This window comes from Enhydra lutris, unplaced genomic scaffold (assembly GCF_002288905.1).
Source record: "Enhydra lutris kenyoni isolate GAN:26980312 unplaced genomic scaffold, ASM228890v2 scaffoldscaffold336, whole genome shotgun sequence".
NCBI lineage: Eukaryota > Metazoa > Chordata > Mammalia > Carnivora > Mustelidae > Enhydra > Enhydra lutris.
In genome coordinates, this window is record NW_019154420.1 from 3591 (window position 1) to 23024 (window position 19434).

The 19434-nt window shown below is 42.8% G+C and overlaps 1 pseudogene; it reads left to right on the top strand.

Annotated features, from left to right (window-relative positions):
- The first annotated feature begins 969 nt into the window (after window positions 1-969).
- Window positions 970-19191, top strand: LOC111140260 (annotated as a pseudogene).
- Window positions 19192-19434: the final 243 nt, after the last annotated feature.

Here is a 19434-nt window from a genome sequence, read left to right on the forward strand (position 1 = left end):
CACTACTTTCTGAGAAATCCCAGACTGAAATAAAACAGGGAAGTTTGCCACCATCAGAGGTTGAGGACTACTCCCTGAATACCTTCCAGGAGCTTCCCCTTGTTGAACCTCGTGCAGCACAGAAGCTGGAAGACCATATTAAAAGGCTTAATAAGAGGGTGACTTGGGGCCTTCCCCCTAGGGTCCTTGAATCCATAGAGCACTTTAAATCAAGAGAGTCCACACACTCCCTTGATGGAAGCTTGAAATCTGTCCATGGAGACAAAGCAGGAAGAGCAAATTCAGCCCCCATCCCCGATCATCCTCTCCCTGCCACCTCAACTGTGGGCAAGGAAGAACAGAGCATTCTGAGGCCATCACCCTGTAATATCAACCATCAGTTGGCAGAGGATGTGCTGAAAACTAAGAATGGCAGCCAGACTCCTACATCTGTCAAATGTGACACCTTAGGCAACAGATGGGCCCCAAGGCTGCCTACAAGGCAAGGTGCAATCAGACGGGAGGCAAAGGGTAAGAGTGCGAATACCGGTGCTAGAAGAGGACGGCAACAAGGCAGAAGGATGAAGAATCCAGAACCTGTTGTTGTGCCCACAGAGTCCAGGGAGATATTCAGGACCAAGGAATTTCATACAGGTCAATCACAACCTCGCATCTTGACAACCAACAAGCCAGTTAGCTCCCCAATTATACAGAAGAATGAGCATCAAGTCGAAACCACCATCCCACCCAACACACCAATTCCGCAGGATCCTAAGTCATGGAATCGCAAAGAACAACTCTTGCATGAGTTAAAGTTTACGCTGGAGGACAGGGAGCGTAGCCAGGCCCAAGCCCCCATACACTGGCCTGGCCCCTGCCTCAGATCATTTGACTTATAAGGCCTCACTGACTCATGCCCAGGGTGTCTCCCCCGGGGACACGAGAGCTTCCCAGGTGCTGCATGTCCATCCAGAGAACACAGGAATTACGATGGAACAACAGCAGGAGCCCTGGGTCCCTAAGCAGTTCTTAAGGAAGTGCCAGAATAAGAACCCCCCACCGGCTGCAAAGACCATGAGGCGTCCGGGATCCAAGGCACAAGAGCGTGGTGGAGGGGATGCAGGACTGGGAACATCCCAACCGAGGATGAACAGGTTCCCTACTGAAGATGTGGCATCGAAGAAGAGGTTCCCTACTCAGGACGCGGTATGGAAGGTAAAGCTGGGGAGCCAGCCTTCCCAGACCCTATCACAGAAGGGTCAGCTGCCTCCTGAAAGCCTTTCCCAGAAGGCTCAAGCTCCTTCTATTTTCAGTAAAAAAATGAAGGATTTTTTGCAATGGCTTACTCCTGGAATTCAATGCAAAAGGCATGAAAACTCCCAGGAGAAGCATAGTCCCCTATCTGTGGAAAGCGGAGGCCTACTTAACGGTAGAGCTGCCTTTACCGGGACGCCCGAAGCTCAGAAAGTCATGACAGCTGTTGGGAAGATCCAAGAGGAGAGAATGGGGTGTCGGCATGCAATAGGCAGCACCTGCCCTCAGCAGCCCATTCCCTCCCCAACCAAGCTGGGGAAAACTCAGCACAAAGCACAAGTGCAGGCCCAGGCACAGCCTGTCCCAGGGTACCCTTTCAACTACAGGGTTCCCGCCCGTATGGAGACAAATACCAGGTCCTGCCAGCAAGAAGCTGACAGACGGCTCAGAAAAAAGGACAGACAGCCCCAGAAAGTTGTGGCATTTAAGGACCAGCTACCGCATCAGAAGTATCCCCTCTCCATGCCCCTCAGGGAGCCTGCGCCCAACCCAAAGGCCACCTGTGGGCATCAGGCTGCCCAGTGGACCCCGGCCACTCTCACGACTCCTGAAGGCACTGTGCGCAGAGATGGGTCTCTACTATTTCAACAGAAAGCTATTTACACAGAATTTCCAGTGAGAGGGTTTTGGGGGGCATTTCCTACCCCCAAAATAATGCCTTGTGAGGAGTAAATACTTCTCTTATAAAGTGATGTCTGTTCTGTGTACTGTCTTGGGAGTGTGGGTTTTGGGCAAATCTGTTCCGCTGTTACTGATTGCTTCCTTTGGCTTCTAAAAGGTGACCAATCTCCTGGACCTCTTGGGAAATATGTATCATGCGTCCCCAAAAGCCCCCTCTCTGATGAACTGTGAGGAGATGGGCTCTCTCTCCTGTCCCATAGCTTAGCCTTACTGAAAATGTATAGCAGCTCACACCTCTCCCCTCATTGAATGTTTTACACCCTTTACAATATATAAGTCTTCTATATGTGAGGAGGATCAAGGACAGGTATAGTTTTCAGAAAATAATGATTAAGACACTGTTGTTTCTTCACTGTTATTGTGTTACAGTAGCTTAATCATGACTTCGAAGTCAGTGATCAGAGGATCCCACAGGTGGATGAACTCTGAATGGGAGTATTTGGGGGGGGGGTGTTGTTCAGGTTGATCTTGGGCTGGTTGGGGTAGCTTCGAAGAACACCCTAGATGCTGCTGAAAAATCTGTCCTGTAAGTCACGTTAAACTTGACATTGAGGTTTCCCACTGGAAGTGCTTCCCCTCCCTGGGTGTTCCTTTAGGCTGCTGGACTGAGGATGTATTTTTGCAGAACAACAAAAGCATCACTTAGCTGTTAGTGGTAGGAATGTTGACAAGGCGGCTACCACCTTCCAGGATAAGACACCTTTGAAGAAATGAAAAGGTGAAAGAGGGACCTTGCTAGCAGAACAAAAGTGTATGTCTAATCATCCCCTTCTCAGGACCCTGTCCCACTCCCCTCCTTCTTCAGTCTGATCCAGGCACCACCACTTTGAGGCAGACTGGAATCTGGCACAGCCTACCGATGCCTTATACCAAAAAGGCATGGTTCTGTTCCTTGAGTGTGCAAGCAATACCTGCAGGCTGTCAGGCATGGCATCCCCTTTGGGGGAAGGTGATCTTGGTGCCTGCCTTCCATCCACACTCGATGACAATATATAAGATACGGCCTTTACTATGGCTAGGATGGCGGTATGCCACCTTCAATATTCAAGACCTTAGTGGAGCCATGGTAGCTCTTCCCCAGAAGACGTGCAACTTATGAACCAGAGGTGAGTTCTAGAATGTGTACCAGGATACACATGTTTGGGGGGCTTATCATGGAACTCCATGGAATGCTTTTTTGGGGGGGGCAGGGGGCAAGACGACACACATTTCCACACTTAAAACAGGGCTCTGGAGGGAAGGCAACTCCACCTCAGACTGGGACTCAAAATGGGGTGAGTGTGCTAGAGAACACCTGAAGTAGTCTTCTGGACAGCCTCAGGGCTGCTCAGTGCTAAAACAAAAAACCAGATGTCCATGACCTCTCTCACTACCACACTTGTAGCTTCTTGTCCAGGTTATCATTGACCCTACACTATCTGAATGTAGGGGTCACAGAAAGAATGCAGATTTGATGCTGTGGAGGCCCTGAGGGGGACAATAGGTGGGAAGGGGCCTCGGGCAGGGAGCCTGAAGAGGTGAGGAGGGGCTAAAGGAGGCTCTAACATCTATGCAGACAGACCAGCCAGTAACCCAGCCTTCCGGTTCCTACATAATCTCATTTTACAGTCCATTATGGCCAACCCAGTGCACTTCGTGCCACCCTGTAGAGCTTATTACCGGGGATACTTCTGCCATCAGAATACTATAGTCTGACACTCTGTCCCTCTGCCTCATGCCCCTGTCCTTCCAGCTTATATGTCCCTGTTAATTTTTCTACTCCACATCATCCACTTTCCACTTCTTGCCTATCCAGCAAGGCCTTGCTCTTCCTTGGAGAGTGAGGAAAGGAAGAGCAAGGCCTTGCTGGATAGGCAAGAAGTGGAAAGTGGATGATGGTCGGGTAACCAACATTTAAAAAGCACCAGTCCAGCATAGGAAGTAGCGTCCACGGTACTGTAACAGCGTTATCTGGTGACATGTGGTAGCTGCAGTTCCGGTGAGCACAGCACAGCATAGAGTTGCATACCTGACACTACCGTGATATTGCATCAGCCCTCCTTCAGTTAACAAAACAAGTCTCTAGTACAAGTGGACGACCCCATCTAATCCCCCTCAGTCCTTCCTGTCTGGCAAAATCTTGTCTCTCTGCCTTTTTTAGAAATGCCTTTCTGTATGTAACTGACTATTGTTGGATTAAATCTCCCATGTCAAAACTGAGTCTACTCACAACTGAGTCTACTGATGCCACATGAAATCCAGCCCCAGCACTACCTGGAAATCATTCATTCACTCCACGAATACTTATCCAAGACTAACTAATTTGAACAAAATAAATGGACTTAGGTCACTATTTCCTTAGTGCCTTCTCTCCTCAGTGCACCCAGATCTAATTTATTTTATTTCAAATTTTATTTGACAGACAGCAGGAGCACAATCAGAGGGAGTGACAGAGGTAGAGGGAGAAGCAGGCTTCCTACCAAGCAGGGAGCAGGACTCAATCCCAGGACGCCAGGGTCATCATCACCTGAACCGAAGGCAGATTCTTAACCCACTGAGACACCCAGGTGGCCCTCAGATCTATTTCAAATTTCCTTTACTTTCCTCAAACTTAGGCCATCTTCACTTGCCCAGCAGATGTGCTGGAGCACAGCTCACAGAGGAGCAAGAAAGCAGTAATTGAGCCTCTCACAAAACAAAACAAAACAAAACAAAACAAAACAAACCCAAATCATTCAAAAAAAAAAAAAAATCTGCCCATTCTTCTTTTTCCTCATCCTTCCTGTTATACGGAAAGAGGTTTCCTTCCCAATCTGAAAGGAAATATACTTTCTGAAATGTCTTTATTGAGAGAGAGTTAACTTCCTTTCTTGATGGACTGATCCACCCTTGCCAGGTCTCCTTCTGACCCCTCCTCCCTGTCCTTATGAGGCACCCAACATCTTTTTTTTTATGTTTTTACTAGATCTTTTTTTTTTTAATGTTTTTTACTACAGAAACATGTCCAAGAGCACATATAACAATATAACTTCGCACCCGTCTGCCACCCAACTTGCACTGTTATCATTGGGCGGGTGTGATACACTGTGATTAAAGTGCAAAAGCCCCTTTAAAACACCTTGCCATCCATCTCTGAGACATATGCTATGTGTCCACATCGAAGCTCTCACATTTCTTTGATATTTGTCACCTGTGCTACACACTTATTCACAACAGGTGTATGCAGCATTGGTGTCAAAAAGGCACTGGGCTTTAGAGGCTTTGGAATCAGTTCTGCTCTGCCTTATAGTCAACCCTGAGGAGGCATCTGAGTGAATTCCTCAACCGCACAGAAGAAGTAATCTTACGGAGCAAATTCAGGGCAGAATTTCACTGTCCCTTAATCACTCAGTAACTGTAATACGCAAAAAGCATAGAAGAACACCGTATACGTTGTTGAAGGCTTGGCATTGTGTGTTTTCAAATATTTAGAAGAAAAATTTGTCATGTTACTGTTCAAATAAACTACTGTGTATCACCTTAAATGAAGTAGATCAAACACTCTCCTCTTTCCCAAAATGCCATTAAAAGTAAAAGATTAGATGAAAACTGCTCAATATCATTAACCGTCAGAAAAATTGAAATCAAAATCAATATTGCCAAAATTTCAATCCCACAAGGATGGCTAAAATCAAAAAGAATACAAATTTTGGTGGGAATGTGGAGAAATTAGGACCCCCACACAATGTTGGGAAGAGATTATGCTGAGTGAAATAAGTCAAGCAAAGAGAGTCAATTATCATATGGTTTCACTTATTTGTGGAGCATAACAAATAGCATGGAGGACATGTGGAGTTAGGAGAAGGCAGTTGGCGGAAATTGGAAGGGGAGGTGAACAATGAGAGACTATGGACTCTGAAAAACAACATGAAGGGTTTGAAGAGGTGGTGGGGTGGGAGGTTGGGGGAACCAGGTGGTGGGTATTAGAGAGGGCAGAGACTGCATGGAGCACAGGGTGTGGTACAAAAAACAATGAATACTGTTATGCTGAAAATAAATTTTAAAAAATGAAAAAAAAAAAAAGAAAAATGGTACAGCTATTTTCGAAAACATTAGGGCAGTTGCTCAAGATGTTAGACATAGGGTTAACATAGGACCAAACAGTTCCACTTCTTAGTATATACTCACGAGAAATGAAAACATAGGTCTACACAAAAACTTGTAAACAAATGTTTATAGCTATCTTATTAATGGTCAAAGATGGAAACAATTCAAACATCTGTCAACTGAGAAATGGGTAAGTAAAATATAACATATCCCTATGATATAATATTTTTTGGAATAAAAAAGACCAATCCATGCCACAACAGGGATGAACCTTGAAAACATGTTAAATGAAAGAAGCCAGTCACTAATGACCACATATGATTCCATTCACATGAAATATCCAGAATAGGTAAATGTAGAAGCAGAAAGTAGTTCATCTTAGAGCTGGAGGGAGGAGGGGAGAGGAGAATAATAGCAAAAGTTTGCAGATTTGTTTCTGTTAAGTCATGACAACGTTTTAAAATTGACTGTGGTGGAGCATATACTGAAAATCAAGGAATTATACATGTTAAATGGGTGAATTTTATGATATGTGAGCTGTATTTCAATAAAGCTGTTAAAACAAAGGATTTAAAAATAAGTGCTTAAAGATGACAAGAAGGGGAGCATAAAGGCCAAATTTATTTTTAAAATGTATTTGAAAATAAAGTTTTGGAAAAGTTGCATAGATGGAAAAGCCATAGATGGTAAAGCCATATACCCTTTACCCAGATTTACCTATTAAGGTTTTGACCTGTTTACAATTCTCTCTCCTTTTCTCCTTCCCCTTCTCTACATATATGCCTATGAAATCTATGCATACATTCTTGAATATTTGAAAATACATTTCATGCATCATGCACTTTCTCCCTGAATATTTCATAGTGTATTTTTTATTACAAAGAATATTCTCTGACAGCACAGTTATCTCCTTCAGTAAATTTCATGTTGATGTTAAACTTTTAACTATTGCCCCACTCAAATTCCATTTTTATCAATTCATCAAGTAATGCCCTGTGTGTGTGTGTGTGTGTGTGTGTGTGTGTGTGAGTTTGTGTAAACCTGCTTACAGGATTTAGTCTAGAATCACCTACTACATCCAGTTGCTGTGTATCTTTAGTTTCCTTTAATTGGGATCAGTTTCTCAGCCTTTTTTAGAACAAGGCCAGGTTTGAAAAATCAATTCGATGTGCCATATTTATAATGCCTTCATACCTGGAAATTTTTTGGGGTGGAACTTATCTTGCTCAGACTTTAAAGGATGTTCTTATAGTTATGAGTCCTAGGGGCCTATTTAAAAACAATTCCAGAAATTCAAACATATGTGGAGGGATTTATCTTAACAGACATACAGCTTGCAGTCAAGGGAGGCTATTTGAAGTTGGGTGGGTCAGAAGTGTACTTTCCTTTGGGAGAGACAATGGTGAAGCTGTGGACGCAGGTTAAGAGAGGAAAAGAAGGCTGTCATTACTGCAAACCCTCCTCATATGGGAGGGAAAGGATTGGGTGTCTAGGGCAAGACTGATTCATCAGGGAGGGAATGTAGGCAAGTCAAGTAAGGAAATGATACAGGGCTTAATTTCAACAGTTTATAATCTAAATAATGAAGCTGTAATGATTTCAACTATTAAATGACTAGGTAACATGGGGAGAAGAAATAAATACATATAACCATCAACAAAAATGTCATTATCATTTAAAATTGGTAAAGATGACAATAAGGCATTTTGGTGAAAAGGTAAGGTAGAAGGTATGTGGGAAAAACACTTTTCATGGAAGAAATAAACATAGGTGTCATTCAAAAATCCAAAAGGTATTGCTAGGTATAGTTACAGTTGTGCTCATTAGACATTATGATAGAGGAGCTCACTTCCTAAATCAAGGTGAGTTTGGTCTGCTGTGATGCAGCACACTTGCTCTGTAAAATAAAGGAACCTTGAAAAGTGTTGAGGGGAGAAGGGGGACTGGACAGAGAGGAAAGAGGGAGCAGCAGGGAGAGACATTATACGTGTGGAAGAGAACCTATAGGGCGTGAATAGCCTAAGAGGGATTTGGGGAAATGAAAGAATTACTAAAAGTTTTTAAGTTGTTTGCCTCAGTTCCATGGATATGTTGTGCCCTTGTCTCCCTCTTTGTCATGGTTTCTGTTCTTTGGTACAGGATATTCTGCTTTCTCATGATTTTCAGTGAACCTTTTGAATACTTTTGAGGAGCTATGGGGGTGGGGCTGTTGCTGAGTCTATTTCTGGCTTCATACAGGGAAAGATGTATGAGGGAGAGCTGCAGCTGAAGGCAGAGTAGAACTTGAGAATGTAAATCCCGGGGTACAGCAAACCTTCAGAGATGAATTGAGGTCCAAAATAAGATCACCAAGCAGTGAGAAGGGTCTCAGATGATATCAGGGTAACAGGGGACTGAGAACATTTCACTAAGGTAAATATATGATACGTGACTAGGTGGAGCAGGAAGGTAGGCTGGAGGCATCTAACTGGCCAGGAAGGATGGACACATCTGTTGGGCTGGATAGTGGGGCAAGGGTTGCATGTGAGTTTCTGTCTCCTGTCCTGTCTCCTCCCCAGCACTCAGGAACCTTTGGTTTCTGTACTAAAGCCCTGTGATGTGGACCTGGAACTCTAATACACGGATTCTCCATGCCCAGCTGCCTGAAGCAGCAGTGCATTTGCAATGATGTGAATCATCTCTGTCTGAGAAGCCTTACTGCACCATGGCTGAACTCCAATTATACTTGCTCAGTCTTCCCATCCTTGCCTTCCTGGGTCGGGTGGGGCTCCTCCTCCTGGTGCTGTGCTACCGAAAGAGGAAACTGTGTTTACCAGTATTTTGGAAACAGAAATTCAATCAGGTAAGTAAAGTCCCTCAGAGATACTAAATCTTTCTTTTCAAATAGATGAATTTAAAACAACTTCCAAATGATACTTTTGTTGTTGTTGTTGTTGTTATTGTTGTTTTGCCTTTTAACCAGAGGTTTTTTTTAAATTTAATTTAATTAATTTATTTTTTTATAAACATATAATGTATTTTTATCCCCAGGGGTACAGGTCTGTGAATCGCCAGGTTTACACACTTCACAGCACTCGCCATAGCACATACCCTCCCCAGTGTCCATAACCCCACCCCCCTTCTCCCAACACCCCTCCCCCCAGCAACCCTCAGTTTCTTTTGTGAGATTAAGAGTCACTTATGATTTGTCTCCCTCCCAATCCCATCTTGTTTCATTTATTCTTCTCCTACCCCCTTAACCCCCCATGTTGCATCTCCACTTCCTCATATCAGGGAGATTTTTGCTGAATCTTACAAATACTAAGTAGTTTTTTTTTTTTCTATTCTATTTTATTTTATGAATCTCTATGCTCAGTGCAGAGCCCAAGACAGGGCTTGAACTCATGACCCTGAGATCAAGACCTGAGCTGAGACCAAGAGCCAGATGTTTAACAGATTGAGCCACCTATGTGCCCCTTCAGTTGTATTTTAATTTTCACTTGGTTTAACATAGTTTTTTTCTTTTGAGTCTCCTTTCTTGGCCTGTGTATTAGTAGTATATCATTTAATCTAATCTAAACATGTTGGGATTTCCAGCTATCTTTCTGTAGTTGATTCCTAGTTTAAGTCTATTATGGTCTGAAAACATACTGTGTGTGATTTCTATTTTATATTTTTTAAGGTGTGTTTTGTGTCCTTGAATATGGTCCACCTTAGTGAACGTTCCATGTGAGCTTGAGAAGTATGTGTATTCTGTGGTTGGATGAGGTATTCTATAAATGTCAATTAGAGCAAGTTGATTGAGGATGTTGTTTGGGGCAACTATATCTTTACTGGTTTTCTGCCTGCTGAATCTGCCCATTTCTGATAAGGGCTGTTGAAATCTCCAGCAATAACAGTGGATTAATCCATTTTTTCTTGCAATTGTACCAGTTTTTGCCTTACATATTTTGAGACTATGTTGTTACATGTGTACCTGTTAAAGACTGTTCTGTCTTCTTGGAGAATTGACCTCTTTGTTGTTGTGTAATGCTCTTCTTTACCCCTGATAATTTTCCTTGTTGTGAAGTTTGTTTTGTCCAAAAGTAATAGAGTGACTCCTGTTTTCTTTTCATTAGTGTTAGCATGGTACATTTTTCTCTGTCCCTTTGCTTTTAATCTATCTGTATCTTTGTATTTAACATGGGTATTTTATAGACAACATATAATTGGGTCTTGTTTTTTGTTTTGTTTTAATCTGTTCTAACAGTCTACTCTTTTAATTGGTGAATTTAGTCCACTTCCATTTAGTGATTTTTAAATATAGTTGGATTAAAATCTCTACCTTGTCCATACTATTTGCTATTCATTATACCTATCCTTCCCCTCTTTCTCTGTTTTTTTTTTTTTTTCTGGTTTTAAACAAGCATTATATATAATTCTATTTTCTCACTTTTGTTAGTCTATCAATTATTGTGTTTAAAAATATTTTAGTGGTTGTCCAAGAATTTGTAATATACATTTACAACTACTCTAAGCCCACTTTCATATAATGTCATATCACTTCATAGATAGTGCAGGAGTGTCCAATTCCTCCTGTCCCTTGTAACATTGATGCCATTCATTTCACTTATCCATATACTATAATCACCCAACACATTATCATTACTATTATTAGGTCAAATGAGAATAAGATGAATGAAAGTTTTATTTGACCCTCATTCATTCCTTCTCTTTCTTTCCTTTATGTAGATCTGAGTTATTTCCCTTCTTGCCAAAGAACTTCTTTTAACATTTATGCAGGGCAGGTCTGTTGGTGATGAATCCCCTGTTTTTATTTGTCTAAGTTTTTATTTCTCTTTTACTTTTGCAGGATAATATCAATAGATATAAAATTTTGGATTGGTGATTGTTTCTTTCAACACTAAACATTTCACTCCAATCTCTTACTTTCATGGTTTATGATAATAGGTCATGATTCTTATGTTTTTTTCCTCTAGACGTAGTGTTTATATTTCCCTCTGGATTCTTTCAAAGTTTATCTTTTGTTTTCCTACACTTTGAATATGATATGTCCAGGTATAGACTTTTTTAGTATTTCCCTGTTTGTTGTACTCTGAACTTTCACAATGTATCATTAATCTGTTATTAATCTTGGAAAATATTTGGCCATTGTTACTTCAAACATTTTTTCTGTTCTGCCTTCTTCTGGTATTCCAATTACATATATATTACACAGTTTGAAACTCAGTTCTTAGATATTCTAGATTTTAGGATTAAGAAAATTCTTTTTCTGTTTGTATTTCAGTTTGGCAAGTTTCTAATGACATTTATGCAGACTCACATATCTTTCCTTGACTGTATGCAACCTACAGATGATTCAATCAAAGGCATTGTTCATTTGTCATACTGCTTTTGTTTTATAACATTTCCTTTGATTCTTTTGTAGAATTTCCTTCTCTTGGCTTACATGCATCATCTGCTTTCCTCTGTCATGTACCTTTTCCATTAGAGCCCTTAACATAATAATCATGGTTACTTTAGCTTCTGCATATGAGAATTCTGAAATGTGTCATTTCTGAATGTACACCTGATGCTTGGTTTGTCTTAACAGTTTACTTTTTCCTGCCTTTTAGCATGTCTTGTTATTTTTCTTTGAAAGCCAAACATGATGTATTGGGTAATCAGAACTGAAATAAAAAGACCATTAATGTGAAGTCTTATGTTAATCTGGTTAGCTGTTGGGGTGTGTTTAATATTTACTGTAGCTATACATATCAGAGGCTGCCGTTTCCTCTAGTGTCCTTGTTTTTGTCTCCCCTAGTGTCTTTAGGTTTCCCTAAATCTCCCTAAATAAAACCTATACCTTGCAGCTGTTTTTAGCTATGATCCTGTTCCTACACTGGAGCTGTCAATACTGTAGTAAGGTGTGAAGGGAGGGGATATGATTAATCATTTGTCTTTTAATGATGGCCTTATGTTCCTGGATTGTGATGTTCACTAGTGTTTCAGAGATTTTTATTTTGTTTTGTTCCACTCTTTGGATGAGAGAGGAAATCTAGAGGCGGCTGCCGTAGTTGGGTAATTTACCTTCTCCCATGGGGCATAATGCTCTGATAGGCTTTTCCCCTCTGAGTAGGCTTCTGTTATGGAAAACACTCTGGGAATATTTCACAATATTTTCAAAGTGGTTACCTATCTCCCTAACCCTACTCTTCCTGGCCAGAAAATGCCAGACAGCATTTGGGGGGGGTAGCTCTTTATTATGAGAACCAGGTTGGGTTCCCGGTAATAAAACCCATATAAGTGGGGGGCTCCCATCAGATTGTGACTCCAGGAATTTCTCACTCTCATGCTAGGCCATATGCATCCTCCAGCAATTTGTCGAAGTGTCTGTTTAAGTGTTCCTACCAGGAGAGCGGTGTTGAGCTTCCAGTGCCTTCTGTTTCAGGTAAGCAAATCTTAGGTATGATTTTCTGCATTGATACTCTCTGCAGATTTGAGGTAGTGGTTTGTCACTATTGTTCCAAGAAAAGTCATTGATTTTTAGTCTGTTCAATTTTTCAGTCTGTTCAATCCAGAGGTTGCCCTTCAGAGAATGGGTTCTTTGTTTTCCTGTTCCTTTTCCCAGATTTCTAAATGCTTTTGGTAGGATTAGAGAAATACCTAAAATGGGAAGTCTTAAGAGAACATACATTCATTCTTCTAGGAAAAGTGGCCTGGCAGGGATAAGGGTTAAGGAAGGACTAAGGTTTCTACTTGAAACTCACAGTCTATCTGGATGTGGTGGTGGGTCTTGGGTAAAATCTCAAATACAGGGATTCTGTAGTCCTGAATTGGGTTATTTTGAGAGTATGAGGTCTGTGTAAGAGAATAGTTTCCCAGCGGCTGATCATGCGTCACATTCCCATGTCCAGCATCACTCGATCAAGGCTTCCTTCATGCTGGGCTGATCAGGAGAACAGTGCTGAGCCTCTGAGAAGACAGTGAGGTCTGAGCTATGACTTAGGATACAGGTTCCTACCTGAGGCAGCATACATGTGACTGTTGGACTTCATTTTCTGTGTCCTCATTGAACAAAGGAATTCTGACTGAGAATATCAAGTGTGGACCTCCCAGACAAAATCCTCCTCTGAGTTTTTCGCAGAAGTAAATATTGAGAATACTTTATCACCTTAAAAACTGAAAAAAGCAAGGAACACAACGTTCTATTAATTAAAGTCCTACTATACTTGGATAAAGAATGTCTCCATTTCTGAAAGAAGATTTAGACATGGGTCCCAACCCCCCTCATTCTTTTTATCTTTGTTCTAGCATCAGGACAGAGCCAAGAGGAGGAGGAAAGGTGGGACTCTGAAAGGTAAGGGTCTGCCTATTCCACCTGAATTCTCTAAGGGTGACCCTTGCTATTCTCTCCATAAGGGCTCAGGTCCATGATCTCTGAGGATGCCAGCTGCTAGATATGTTCCCTCTCAGAAAACAGAAGCCTCAGAAGAGAGGCTCATGGAAAGGTAGTCAGAGTACAAAACCCTTCTCAGATTCCCTGCTCTGACCATTACTGAGCATGAAGCAGTGATGGATCTGGACAATAGATGTTGCCCATTAGGTGGCCATGTGAGATGTCAAGAGTCAGAATCTCTGTCTCCTGAATTTGTGAAAGACCTGTGACATCATGGATACTCAATTTCCTCTTTGAGAAGACCATTGACCTATGATCCACATAGGATGTTTTTCAGTATTACATAGCATAGATAATATGTAGAAAAGCCCATTGTGAATGATAGAACAATATAAGTCTTATTATTATTAGCATTGATCATATGACCTTATATCCTAATTCTTGGAGCTCTCCAAGTCCAATCTACCTAGGGTATCATGTAAAGGACACTCTACTTAGCTTCTTATAAGATCTTTTGCTTCTATCTTCATCTATCTCCTGGTTTCCCGGGTTGGAGAACTTGCCAGAGTCAAGTAGAGGAGGCAAGAAATGTGCTTTCTCTTCTAGAAAGTTAACTAAACATTACCTTTTTTCATGTACCCCCCTTTTAAGCAGAGTCTTTCAACTTCTAGAGCCTCAGGGAAGCCTGGAATTGACATGGGATGGAAACTCCTCAGAGTTAGAATTCGAAAGTCCTGGGGATGTGAACAGGGGGCCTACCTTTGCCAGGGTCACTTATGTTTGTTCTGGTCCTGGTTGCAGCTTTGTTCCTCCTGTCTCCACAGCCCCCTAGGCGGCATCATGATACCATCCACTGTTGTCAACTGTTATGTTGAGACCCCTTCTGTGATGTGTGTAATACCACAACTGCTGAGATGGGTCACCTGCTGTTCCCAGGGGCTCTGGAAGATGCTAATCCCTCTGTAATCCCCTTGGCTTCCATCCCTCCTATGACTGACTCCTCATTCACTTCATCCCCTGACTTCTCAGCAGTCTGTCCAGGAGACCTAATACCAGCCCCTTTGCCTTAGCCTTCTCTACCACCCCCCACCATCTTCTCACCTAACCCAATGACCCCGTTAGCTGATTTTTTTCTTACCCTCACCCCCTGGTCACTCTCTGCTACTAGAGTCAAAAGCCTTGGATTCTCAGTTTCCAGTGAGACATTCCATATCCCATCCCCTTGCCGTTCCCCCTTCCAAACTACATGACATTCAGAAAGGAGATCCTGTTGTCCAACCAGAGGCTACTTTATCTCTAAATACCATCTCTGCTCTTAACCCCACCATTTCACAAGATATCAACCTCTTACCAAATCTGTCTCAGACAAGGAACCCCACTGATTCATTTGCTTGTCATCATGCTGCACCAACTGTTTCACCACTGCCAGACTGCCCTTTAACTGTTACTCAATCCAAGTTGATTTCCATCTCACTGAACCCTGTTCCTGAGAAGTCATCTCTAGATAGCCCTGGTGGGTTGTCCACTGATGTCCCAATAATCAGACGTAGTGACCCTTCAAGTCTGTCAAGTTCAGATTTCTCCTCCTGGCAGGCTCATGCCAAGAACATGTTTCTCCCCACATTATCACACTCCAATTCTCAGCAAGAGCAAGTCTACCTCCATCAACCAGAAACCTATCTCTGGAAAGACTCTGCTACTAAGCACAAGGAGGCCAGTGGAATTTCTTTCCCTGGCCTTAACTCCCAGGCCCTCTTAGAGAGAAAATGGCTTTCTGATTTTAGAGAAGAAAGCAGGAGGGGCCATTTTCCAAACAAATGTGGTCAGAATACCTATGGACATCTTTGGAGAATTTGTTGCAGCCATTTGATGTACAGTTCACTACAGCCCACAAAACTGGCTAGAACACTGAAGGCAAACCAGAGCAGCTCTCTATCAACAGTTCCTCTATATCAAGGCTTTGGGAGGAAACTTGCATCAGAAATATACCCAGCACTTCTGAGGTATTCTTTCTTTGCACACTGAGTCCTTCATAGCCACTGTCCTATTTTCTAGTAGTACTTCCCCACTAGAGTCTCACACTGTCTTATTCAATAATAAGAATTCATAATATCTCTGCTATCAAAATGCAAGCATCTCCACCACTTCCTTATTCCCAATCCCTTGCTCTCCCTGGTGTACATCTCCAGCCTTTGCCTCAAACCCTGCCCCAATCCCAGCCCCCATCTTTCACTCAGGTGAAAACCCAGGCCTATTTTCAGTCCTGCCTCCCATCTTCTTCTTCATCCCAGATTAGGGACTATTCAGTGTCTTTCCATATATCCAAGAATGAGTCAGACCCTCATATCTTGACAGAAAATCAACACCTGAAATGGCACGTATTGCAGAAGTAACAGGAAAGTTTGTAGTGTTTAGTCCCTGTGTTCCAGAAATCTCAAGAAACCACTTGTCTTCGAGCTCCCAACCTTCCATTTGTTAGCTGGTCATCCTATGCCTATGTACCAGTCTCCATCTTTCCTGGCAATTTTCATATCGCCTGTGAACCCCAGGAGACACTGGAGTTACATAGTCCAAGGAAGGTAATCCCACGTTGGTGCCTCCATGACTGTAGAAGTCTAGAGCCCTAGCGTTGATGGAGGCTCAGCATAAATTAACAGAAATCTCTCAGCAAAAAGGCAGACATGTTCACTCATAATTCTCTGAGCTTCAGGGCCATAGTAGCAGGGATATAGCAAAGACTGAGTTGCATCTCCCTGGAAGGTTCCATGAGAGGGTCCAAACAAAGTTCCAGCTAAAAAGGATATAAGGAGTAATCTTGGATATATCCTGGATAAGAGTCCAGAAGACAGCCCACAAAGGGTCTCAGAAAGGTCTGAGGGCTGCCTTGGAGACAAGTAACTGTGTTTGTCATTCAAGGAACACTCAGGGAATGAATTATTAAATGTCTCAAGGGAGAACACAGACCAGAATCAAATGAAGAGCATTCTTAGATTACATATGAGCAAGAAGTTTTGCAGATCACTGCGGTAGGATTCCTATGGGTGTGTGTTATTCATGGGCGGCTGAGGACAATACACTGCCTTTCTCTGTGAGTCCCCAGATTGCTACAGAAAACACAGATTCTAAAAAGAATGGTGGGTGGGTAGGGTTTACTGCCAGAGCACCACTCTAGAGCATTCTTTTCTTGATCCCAGTACACAACAGGTGCTAGAGGCCCATATTATAAGATTTTACATGAGGCAAATGTGCGGTCTACCCCTCAGGGCTCTTGAATCCATAAAATTCTATATGTTGAGAGAAGCCAAAACATGGTCTCTTCCCCAATTTAACTTTCCCTCCTCAGCCATGCATATTTCTGGGGTGGATTCCAAAGCTGAGTTTTTTAAACCCCGTGAGGAAAGCTCTAAACCTTTTTTGGGAAACAGGGTGAGAACAACAAAGTCAGTCCTCACTGTGGATCTATGTCATCTGTGGGCAATGAAGGATGGGGGACCGGAAGCCATCACACTCTGACACTGACCACAAGACTACAGAGTGCATCCAGATAGCTGAGTGGGGCAGCCAGACTTTTCAGCCCCCTGCACACAGCATAAGAGCTCAAGTGCGACCCAGTGAGACTGTACAAGACAACACATTTGGCCCAGAGGTGCTCACAGGGCAAGCTGGGGCTGAGCATGAGCCAATGCATGAGAATGTGAGTTCCAGTAACAAAGTAGAAATCGAACAGGGCAAAGTGATGGTGGAGAAGAATTTAGAACATTTTGTCATGCCCAACTTGTCCAGGGATATATTTGACACCAAGGAGCTCTGTACCCTTCAATCCCAATCTTGGGACACCTTGACAACCAATGAGCTGGGAAGCTACAAAATGATAAATGTCAACATGAGTAAAGTAGATCTTGATCACAGAAGTAGATTCCCTGATCACAGAAGACTCCTCACCAAAAATACTGGTTCCCAAGATTCTAAACTATCAGACCTGAAAGGACAGATCCTGAGTGAGTTAAAGTTTAAACTAGAGAGTGAGGAGCATAACCAGGCTCAAGGATGTCCCACTGACATACACCTTCCTTCAGATAGCTTGACTTCCAAGGCTTCTCTGACTCAATCCCAAAGTGTGTGCAGTGGGGACATGGAAGCATCCCAGGTGCTGCACGTCCAACTGAAGGATAGCAGAATTAGCACAGAACAGCAGCAGGAATCCTGGGACTCAAAACTGGCCTTCTGTAAGTGCCAGCCTATGAACTTCCCATAAAGAAGAAGTGCAAAGTAAGTGAGACCTCAGGATCCCAAAGCAAGAAAATGCAGAAGTGGGGACTCAGGAGTAGGGACATCTGTAGGCAGAGAGAACAGTCACTGCATTGAGGACAAAAAATGAGAGAGTGCTTCCCCAAATCTGTCACAGAATGAACAGTTTCCTCTTGAAGTTACTTCAGAAAAAGGATGGGGCAATTTTTTCAGTGGATCAATTCAAAGAGAAAAATCACAGGCCAAAATTAGCAAGACAGGAAACAACATGTGTTGGAGGGGATGTGGAGAAAGGCTTCCCCTTTGGTGGGAATGCAAGTTGGTGCAGGCTCTTTGGAGAACAGTGTGGAGATTCCTCAAGAAATTAAAAATAGAACTTCCCTATGACCCTGCAAATGCACTACTGGGTATTTACCCCAAAGATACAGATGTAGTGAAAAGAAGGGCCATCTGTACCCCAATGTTTATAGCAGCAATGGTCACGGTTGCCAAACTGTGGAAAGAACCAAGATGCCCTTCAACAGACGAATGGATAAGGAAGATGTGGTCCATATACACTATGGAGTATTATGCCTCCATCAGAAAGGATGAATACCCAACTTTTGTAGCAACATGGACGGGACTAGAAGAGATTATGCTGAGTGAAATAAGTCAAGCAGAGAGAGTCAATTGTCATATGGTTTCACTTATTTGTGGAGCCTAACAAATAGCATGGAGGACATGGGGAGTTAGGAGAAGGCAGTTGGAGGAAATTGGAAGGGGAGGTGAACAATGAGAGACTATAGACCCTGAAAAACAATCTGAAGGGTTTGAAGAGGTGAGGGGGTGGGAGGTTGGGGGAACCAGGTGGTGGGTATTAGAGAGGGCACGGACTGCATGGAGCACTGGGTGTGGTACAAAAACAATGAATACTGTTAATGCTGAAGATTAAAAAAAAAAAATCACAGGGCATTAAGAAAGTCCCCAGCAAAAAGCCACGTTCATGTCCACCTTAGTGTAGCACCAAGACCCAATTGAAAATGTGGCTACTTTTGGGAGTTATCAGCCTCCTGAAACTCACAAGCTCACCTGGGAAGGTCCTAGAAGAGAAGCTGGCACATATGTATGGATCTGAGGCCTCAGAGTTAAGCCAGCAGCAGGAGGATGTACAGGCCCAAATAGGGCCTGACAAGCGACATCCCTCTAACTATCAGACTCTCTCTGACCCATAGCAAGAGAAACAGGCAAGTATCAAGTTCTGCAGCCAAGAAGCTGTCTGTGCTGACCAGAACCATCTTACAAGTGTCAGACAGAACAGAGACAGGGTCAGACATCGCCAGATAGCTGAGGCCTTCAAGGATCAGCTGTTATGCCAGAGTCAACCCCCTTCTCCTCTGGTCTCTGGGAAGTCTGTGGCTCATCCAAGCCCCACCTGTGTGCATCAAGTATGCCAGGTCATTTGGGCCACCAGGGGTGACCCTAACAAAAGTACTGTGTTTAGCAATTTGACTCTTCTACTCAAGCAGAAAATGCTTCTCCAGCACTTCCAGGGAGAAAAATTTCCCTAAAGAAATAATTCAGTCCTTGTTGAGAAAGCCTCACAGTTTTCATGACAGTATATCCTCTGATGAGAACAACCTTCAGTACAACCAAGAATATTAATCCTCCTCAATAAATGTTTCTTCTAATAGAGAGTGGTTTTCTCTATGTGCTGCACTGAGACTAGGACTGGGGCTTGTGCTCAGGTATAGGAAGCAATGCATTCAACTCCTAATGATTAACTCTTTTGACTTCTACAAGTGCACCAGTCC